Source organism: Lissotriton helveticus, chromosome 6, assembly GCF_964261635.1.
Source record: "Lissotriton helveticus chromosome 6, aLisHel1.1, whole genome shotgun sequence".
Lineage (NCBI taxonomy): Eukaryota > Metazoa > Chordata > Amphibia > Caudata > Salamandridae > Lissotriton > Lissotriton helveticus.
The window spans coordinates 1928504972-1928514424 of NC_136067.1; positions in this window are offsets into that span (position 1 = coordinate 1928504972).

Consider the following 9453-nt stretch of genomic DNA (forward strand, 5'->3'; position numbering starts at 1 on the left):
GACCCGCAAGACTGGATGGTGGCGTTGGACTTGCAGGATGCGTATTTTCACATCCCCGTCCTGCCGGCCCACCGGCGTTACCTGCGGTTCACGGTAGGCCACGAGCACTTTCAGTTTATCGTGCTCCCATTCGGCCTTACCAGCGCCCCACGGGTGTTCACGAAAGTGATGGCGGTGGTCGCAGCTCATCTGCGCCGATTAGGGGTTTCAGTCTTCCCCTACCTCGACGACTGGTTGTTGAAGGCGGGCTCGCCCCAAACAGTCGTCCACCACCTTCAGATGACGGCAGACCTCCTGCACGAGCTGGGGTTTTCCATCAATGTGCCGAAATCACACTTGTGTCCCTCTCAAAAGCTCCTTTTCATCGGAGCGGTTCTCGACTCGGCGCAGTTTCGGGTTTATCCTCCGGAACGGCGGGTCCGGGATCTACAGGCTTTGATCCCCATCTTTCAGCCGTTATCCCGGGTTTCGGTCAGGTTGACGCTGCGGCTGCTGGGGCTGATGGCTTTCTGCATCCTTCTGGTGCATCACGCCCGGTGGCGGATGCGGGCTCTGCAGTGGGACCTGAAGTTTCAGTGGGCCCAGCATCAAGGCAACCTATCCGACCATGTCCTGATCTCGGAGGGCACTGCGAGACAGTTGCAGTGGTGGCTTACGGACCGCGATTGGGTCAGAGGCAGATCCCTCTCCCTTCCCCAACCGGAGCACGTAGTTGTGACGGACGCGTCCCTCCAGGGCTGGGGAGGCCACTTGGGAGAGGCGGAGATCAGAGGCATCTGGTCTCCGGCGGAGTCCCGGCTCCATATCAACATGTTGGAGCTGCGGGCGATTCGCCTAGCACTGAAGGCATTCCTCCCCTTTGTCAACGGGAGTGTAGTGCAGGTGTTCACGGACAACACCACCGCCATGTGGTACTGCAACAAGCAGGGCGGAGTGGGGTCGTGGACCCTTTGCCAGGAGGCTCTGCGCCTCTGGCAATGGCTGGAACGTCAGGGCGTGACTCTGACGGTTCAACACCTGGCAGGTTCTCTGAACGCCAGGGCGGACGAACTCAGCCGTCGGTGCTCGGTGGATCACGAATGGCGTCTGAACTCGGACGTGCCGAAAGGTCTCTTTCTGCATTGGGGAGAGCCTTGGTTAGATCTATTCGCCACAGAAGAGAACGCGCAATGTCATCAGTTCTGCGCGTTGGAGTTTCCAAGACGGTACTCGCTCGGCGACGCCTTTCGGCGCGAGTGGAGTTGCGGTCTGTTGTACGCCTTTCCGCCTATACCACTTCTGCCCAGAGTGCTGAAGAAGATCAGGCGCGACCGGGCCCAAGTTATCCTTGTGGCTCCGGACTGGGCTCGAAGGTACTGGTATCCCGAGCTACTCAGCATGTCAGTCGGTCCCTCGATCCGCCTGCCCTTTCAGGAGGACCTTCTGTCGCAGCAGCAGGGGACGGTCCTCCACCCGAACCTGTTCAGTCTCCACCTCCATGCTTGGAGATTGAGCGGCGACAGTTGAGGCCATTTGACTTGCCTCCTGAAGTCTGTGATGTGATTCTGGCAGCCAGGCGTCCCTCCACAAAGTCGGTATACGCCTGCCGGTGGAACAGATTTGTGGCATGGTGCACAGCAAAGGCTGTGGATCCCCTTTCTGCCCCTCTCTCCGAGGTTCTCCTTTTTCTTCTCTCTCTTGCCCAGCAGGGCTCTGCTCTGGGCACTATCAAGGGCTACCTTTCTGCCCTTTCCGCCTTCTTAAGGCTACCTGATCAGCCATCTTTGTTCAAGTCCCCTATTGTAACGAGATTCTTGAAGGGCATCACGCACATGTATCCACCTGTTCCGTTCGTGATGCCTCAGTGGGACTTGAACCTGGTTCTGACTTTCTTGATGTGCGCTCCCTTTGAGCCGCTTCATTCCTGTCCTCTCCGTCTCCTCACTTTAAAGACGGCCTTCCTGGTTGCCATCACCTCTGCCAGGAGAGTGAGTGAGCTCCAGGCTCTTTCTGTCAAACCTCCTTTCATGTCCATTCATCCAGACAAGGTGGTTCTGAGAACTAGACCTTCTTTCCTGCCCAAAGTAGTTTCTGCTTTTCACATCGGGCAGTCCATCACCTTACCCTCCTTCTTCCCGCCTCCGCATCCTTCAAAAGATGAGGAGCGGCTCCATCGTCTGGACCCAAAACGTGCGCTTTCATTTTACATGGATCGCACACGCCAGTTCCGGGTGGATGACCAACTGTTTGTTGGCTACGTGGGTGAGAAGAAGGGACGGGCGGTACAGAAACGAACCATCTCCCGGTGGGTCGTCCTGTGCATCAAAGCGTGCTACTCTTTGGCTCGGAAGGAGCCTCCTGTCGGGCTGAGAGCCCATTCCACTCGGGCCACGGCGGCTACTACTGCTCTGGGCCGGGGAGTCCCTTTGCAGGACATTTGCCAGGCAGCTACGTGGGCCTCGCTGCACACCTTTGCGAGGCACTACTGCCTGGACAGTCAAGTCCGGAGGGATGGCTTCTTTGGCCGTTCGGTCCTCCAGGATTTTCTGGTGTAGGTTGTATTGGTTCGCAGACCCACCACCGGGGTTGGTATTGCTGGGGTATCTATTCTAAGGTAAGGAATCTAATACTAACCTGTTTCTTTCAGATGAACAAGTTACTTACCTTCGGTAACGATATATCTGTAAGAAACAGTAGTTAGTATTAGATTCCTTACCGCCCCACCCATCCTCCCCGTTCTGCGAACTGATACCTAGGGTTAAGGACATCCCTTTCAGGGCCCTAGTTTCACATGGCACCAGTGTTGGTTCTCACATGGCTCTGCGTGTTCTGGCGCGGAAAAGCTGTGTGCAAAGAACTGACGTCAGCGCGCGGAGGCGGCGTCTATATACTCCAGCGACGTCATCACGGCGCACGACGCCGACGACGCGGAGCCGCAGGGGACGCCTGCAGACGACGCCTACCGACGCGCAGGGGTACTGCTACGCAAAAGTTTCCGGATCCAGACTGACGCCTGGGGATATTCTAAGGTAAGGAATCTAATACTAACTACTGTTTCTTACAGATATATCGTTACCGAAGGTAAGAAAATTGTTCTTCAGGTTCCAGGCTGATAAGCTCAGAGAAGAGGGGTCCGGATGGTAAACTAGACCCCTGTCCATGGAAAGAAGATCCATCCGAGGATGTAGAAGGATGGGCTCGCACTGGGACAGAAGAAGCAACTCCGAGAACCATGCCTGCCGAGGCCACCTGGGGGCAATAAGAAGGATGTGGCAAGGGTCTCTCCGCATCTTCCAGAGCACCCGAGGCACTAGAGGGATCGGAGGGAAGGCATAAGCAAACAGATTGGACCAGTTCATCAAAAGGGCATTGCCCTGTGACCCTTTGTGGGGATGCCAACTTGCGTAACTTCCGGTTCTCTGGAGTGGCAAAGAGATCCAGTGGCGGGCGCCCCCAACGACGAAAGATCATGTCGAGTGTTGATTGATGTAGCTCCCACTCGTGGGTTGATGATCGGGATCTGCTGAGGGAATCCGCCAGGAGGTTGGATGTCCCTGGGAGATGAACTGCGGTGATTGTGAGTTGGTGCTTGAGTGACCAGTCCCAAATTGACTGCACCAGTCGAGACAGTACCGTAGATTTTGTTCCGCCCTGCTTGTTTATGTAATGCATGCAGGTTGTGTTGTCTGTTTGTATAAGGACAGACTCCCCTTGAAGTACGGGTTGAAAAGACTTGAGCGCTAGAAATATAGCCATGAGCTCCAACTTGTTGATGTGCCATGCTTTCTGAGGCCATTTTCCTTTTATGGACAGGTCTTGGAGGTGTGCCTCCCATCCCTCCAAAGATGCATCCGTCGTGAGCGTGAGAACTGGAGTGACGGATAGGAATGATGTCCCTGCTGCAAGATTTACTGCCTGTGACCACCATTTGAGAGCTGTTTTCATGCGAGTCGTGACACAAATTAGATCGTTGAAGGATCCGGTGACCTGACGCCACTGTCCGTCTAACTCTTCTTGAATGGGACGTGTCCGCAGTCTCCAATGTGGGATGAGTGCGATGCACGATGACGCCATCCCCATAAATTATTTCAGCAGCCGGACTGAAACGTACTGCTTTGATAGTAGAAGAGATACTAGACGAAGAATCCTTTGTTGACGTTCCAGGGACACAAAGGCTTTTGCCAGAGTGGTATCCAATGTGGCCCCTAGAAAATCCTTGCAAGGAGTTGGGCGTAATTGGGACTTTTCCAGGTTGAGAGATAGTCCCAAGGAGCGGAACACCTTCTGACAAAGGGGTGTATGGTGAAGCAGCTGTGCGCAAGACTGTGATTTCAGGAGGCAATCGTCGAGATATGGGAATATCTGGACACCTTGGAGGCATAGGTAGGCCATCACTGGAGCCAATGTCTTGGTAAAGACTCGAGGGGCGGAGCGAAGGCCAAATGGCAACACTTTGAACTGGAAGTGTTTCTGTCCCACCCGAAATCGCAGAAACTTCCGATGACGTTGGAGTATTGGAACATGGAAGTAGGCGTCTCGGAGGTCGATAGTAGCCATGAAATCTCCGACTAAGAGCAAACGCAAGATCTCTGTAAGCGTTAGCATGCGGAAGGATTGACTCTTGAGATAGTGGTTGAGCGCTCTCAAGTCCAATATTGGTCTCCAATCCCCGTTCTTCTTGACGATTAGGAAAAAACGGGAATAAAACCCCTGTCCTCTTTGAGATTTTGGCACTACCTCTACTGCACCCTTCTGAATCAGAAGTTGAACTTGATGGAAAAGTTCCTTGATGTGAGAAGGTGGCGGTCCGGAAGGTGGAGTTGGAGGAGGGATCTTGACGAATTCCAATGCATGGCCCTTTTCTACAATGTCTAGCACCCAACGATCCGAGGTGATGGACCATTGAGAACCAAACAGGGAGATTCGACCTCCAATCTGCTGGGTTAAGGGCAAGTCATTGTCGTTTATTAGAAGATCCTCTGTAAGAGGTTTTCCCTCTATAGGTCTTGGCAGGCTGTTGACGAAACGACTGTTGTCGGTTACTGGAGTAACGCTGGTTGTTTTGGTTATAGGAGCAAAATTGATTGCTTCCTCCTCGAAAATTGGAACTGGTGCCTCGTCCTCGAGCACCACGAAAAGGCTGTTTCTTAAATTGAAGAGTACCCAAGGCACGTGCAGTGTCCGTGTCCTTTTTTTATGGATTGTAACGCCTCATCAATGTGTGCTCCAAAGAGTGATTCGCCATCATATGGCATATCGAGAATTCTTAACCTGAACTTCCTGACGGAAGGAGGTGGAGCGCAACCAGCCTTGCCTACGTAAAACAGCCGCACCAGCGAGCTGTCGGAATCCAGTGCAGGCTACATCTACTGCACAATCAATCAACTCTTCAGACGTTCTTTCCCCTTCCTGAAGAAGTTGCAATGCTTCCGCCTTAGAAGCATACGGAAGCAACGCCACATAGGAGGTCATATCAGCCCAAACTTGACGGTCGTATCGACCCAAGATGGCCATAGCATTAGCCGCTCTCACCGTAGTGGAAGACATTGTCGAGAACTTGCGCCCTATAGCATCCAGGCGACGGCCTTCACGGTCCGGAGGCTCTGTAATAGTGGATGCAGGATTCCGGGATCCCGGCAGAGCTGCCTGTGTAACAACCGAATCTGGCTTCGGCTGGCCAATGAGGCATGCTGGAGATCCGACCGGCGCCCTATATTTCTTTTCTAATCGTGGTAATTGGGCAGGCAAAGAATTTGGCGTTTTCATTAATTTCACCCCTTCAGCCCAGATGAAATCTATAATTGGAACAGTATGAATCTGTTTGAATGGTTGACTCTTGAAATCGTAAAGGAAACAATCTTCCTCTCTTTGGACTCGTGGTAACTTAAAACGCTGAGCCGCTCTGTCCATTAACTGATGGAAGCTTGCAATATCCACTGGAGGAGAATCCCCTGGCGTCACTTGAGATGGGGACGGTGTTTGTGCCCGATAGTCATCCCACTCCGCCATGTTATCATCACCATCCACATCTGTGACCTCCCCATCCTCTCGATCAGGAGGATTCTCCTCGTCATCATCTGGATATACAGTTGCGTTCACTTGAATTGATGTGTGTCTCTCAATGACAGCAGGTGGTGGAGGTAAGGAAGGAGCAGCTGACGGCTCCGTAATAGGGGTTAAGACTGAAGGAACTGCAGACACTTGTGGCGATGGTGGGAAACGCCTGTTATAGTCGTCTAACATACTTTGGAGGTTAGAGATAAGCGACAATGGTAACGTGCAGTCGGAATTTGAGGCGGAACCTCATCCTGTTGGCCATACTGTTCCTCCTCATCATTACTGAACTCCTGACATTTTATGTTCACATCTGATGGACTATGAGCATCAGGGAAAGATTCATGTACATCCTCTTCAGACTCCTGATCTGAGTCTGTAGCAAACAAAGGCGAGGGAGGCATTGCATCACCAGGAAGTACAGGCTGATTACTTGGAACCATACTACTTTTTAGAAGATTGTCAACATTTGCTAAACTGTTGGAAGACAGTGACAATAAAGGCAGAGAGGCAAATGTAGACGGTTTCGTAGACGGTACTGTCTTTTCTACATTTGGAGGTTCCATCGTCGATGGTAATCTTTCCGTCGATGGCGCGGTCGTCAGCATAGATGATGATGTGGTCATCTTGGTCTTCGTCGACGAAACCGTCGTCGACGGTGACTTTTCCGACGAGGCTGACGGTGACGTAGTCGACGACAATGGTGCCGACGACGGAACCATCGTAGACGTCGACGGGACCTTCGTCGACAGCAATGGCTTCTTCATCTTCTTCGTCGACGGAGCCGCGGTCGACGGAACACTCGTCGACGGAACAGTCGTCGACGGAACACTCGTCATCGAAGGCGTCGACGAAACCAGCATCTTAACAACCTTCGTCGACGATGATTTAACTGTCGACGGAGGAGGTTTCTTCGTCGACGACGATGAAATTGGAATATTCGACGACAGTCTTAGAACTGAGAATTACCCTCATCGACGACGAAGACGTCGACGAAAGGGCTGTAGACGATCCAGAAGCAAGCGTCGTTGTGACTGTCGTAGTCAATTTTGAACCAGAGACAGCCAACCTCGTCGACGGGACTGTACACGACACTGTCGTCGACGGAAAATCAGTTTTCTTCACAGAAAAACTTGAGGAAGTCGCAGCAGAAGCCTGAGAGCCAGATCTCGTGGGCCCAGAAGTGGTAGGAAGTGGTGAAGACACCGCAGGGGCCAAGGAAAGAGAAGTTTTCTTCTTCTTCAGAAATGGAGAAGGCAACTCCTGCACACTACCACGTTTTGAGGCTGCTTTGGAATGGCCAGAAATAAGACTTTCCGCATGAGAAAGTACATGATCTTTATCCTTAAGTCTCTGAAGCCAGAGGAGTAAACGGCCTTCCCTGTCCTTTAAAGTCTTTGTGGAGATTGTTCTACAGAACTTACAGCTCCCCACCTCATGGTCCGGATAAAGACAGTAAATACACTTACTGTGTGGATCCTCTGAAAAAAGTCTTAGCTTTCCACAAGAAGAACACGCTCTAAAAAGAGACTTCTTATTTGTAGACATGTTCAGAAAACCAGGAAAAACCTGAAGAGAAGAGAAAACTGAGCAGAGCTCAGGGAGACTCCCTTACACACGACGTGCGGTAGAAAATCTGAGGTGCTGAGCTCTGAGGAGAAGGTTCTAGAGGGTTGCTGTCGCCTGATTGGCTGCAGTTTGGACCAACATAATGACAAGGATAGACTGCATATGGTTTTTTCCTTTTCCCATGCATTCCTATGTAGAAATATGTGTAGGCAGGTTTTACCTTTTTTCTTGTACATATTTCAGGTTTTTATGTTGTTACTTATATATATATATATATTCACTGTTATTGGTTCTGTCTGGCATGTGATCAAGGCTACCGTGTCGTAGCCGAAACGCGTCATGCTGGCAACTACGAGAGAATAAACTTCCTTTGAATTGCAACTTTAGCGCTGTGGAGTGGTCTGTACCTGTGGTTTTCGTTGTTGAAGGAATGCTTTTCCTCGTGTAAGAACGGAGCAGGAACTTGAATCATATATATATATATATATATATATATATATATATAGTATATTATTGCTATTTTATTTACCGTGGGACTCCCACTCCGACGACGGGGAATATTCAAGCATGTGAATCTATAAAAGACACCCTAATACTGGAGAATCACATTAACCCCGGTCTAAACCCTTGGACACTTGATCCAGCATGAAGGGGGGCATCCAGTAGAAAGTAAAGCAGCACCCTCTCTCCTTGGTGGAAGCATTTAAATGAAACTGTACATCCACCAATAGGAGCCAGCTTCAGCACGTGCTTTTTAAAAGATGAGTCTCCCGGATTAATAATATGTCTATCTGCTTGATGGGGAGTCATTTTAAAATGGCTCAGCTCGGCAGGGCCTGGATGGCCATGATGGCAAACCTGCTAGTTTGAACTCCCATTAGGATCCTGTAACAGAGTGATCACCTGGTTGCTGGTGTGCCCCATGAGCAGCCCAACAGTGTTCAAGGTGTCTGCCGGGCCCCCAATGGAGTGGATGCCGTGAAACTCCCTGCAGAGATCCCGAAGGGCCAGGTAGACAGGTCGCATTCAGGGCAAGATAGCGGTTCGAGGCCGAAGGCTGTGCCCAGAGCGGAACCTGCAGCCTTGGAGGTTTCTGTTGCGCCTTCAAATGGCTGAGAGGGGGCCTGCCCGCTAGGGGAGCTGCTGAGACTTGACAAGGAGAGTCCCTCAATGAGAAGCCTGTTGCCTGTATAGGAGAACTGGAGATTGAGCCTGCCAAGAGCACACAAGACCACGCTGGAGGCCCCTCAAACATGCAGTGAGTGCTCCACAGGTAGTTCTGACTGCTAGTGCTGCCCTCGGCAATGGCTGTCCTTTGAAAGAGGGTCAGGCCCCCACCCACTATTTGTTTTCACTTTGCAGGTGGATGAAATGAGGAGGAGTTAGTCCTGCAAGGCTCCACGGACAAGAGATCGCTTGTGACGACCAACAGAAGCGGGATGATACAGATGACCCGGAAACCCAAGGGAAGGCTTCAGGCGCCAACACCAGTGAACAACAACTGCTGGCGACCGGACCCAGGGCCGTCGGACAGTGGTGGACTCCCCCAGTGGCCGCACTACACAAAAAGAATTTGTGCGCCAGCATCGCTGAATCCTACTGATGTACTTCTTTAACACTACTCCATAAGTGGAGCCAGTGAAGGGACAACCGTTCCCTTCCCTAGTTTGTTTCTAGTTGTGGGGTTTGACAACAGATTGTTCTTCGAGGGAGGAAGTATAGGGAGGGGGGAGTTAGGGAGATGGGGTGAAATGGGGTCCATATAGTTTATTTTGCTTATACGTGATGTTAAACTGATGTCAGGAACAAACTCACACTTCACACATCCGTGCAACAAACCCATCAAGCCAT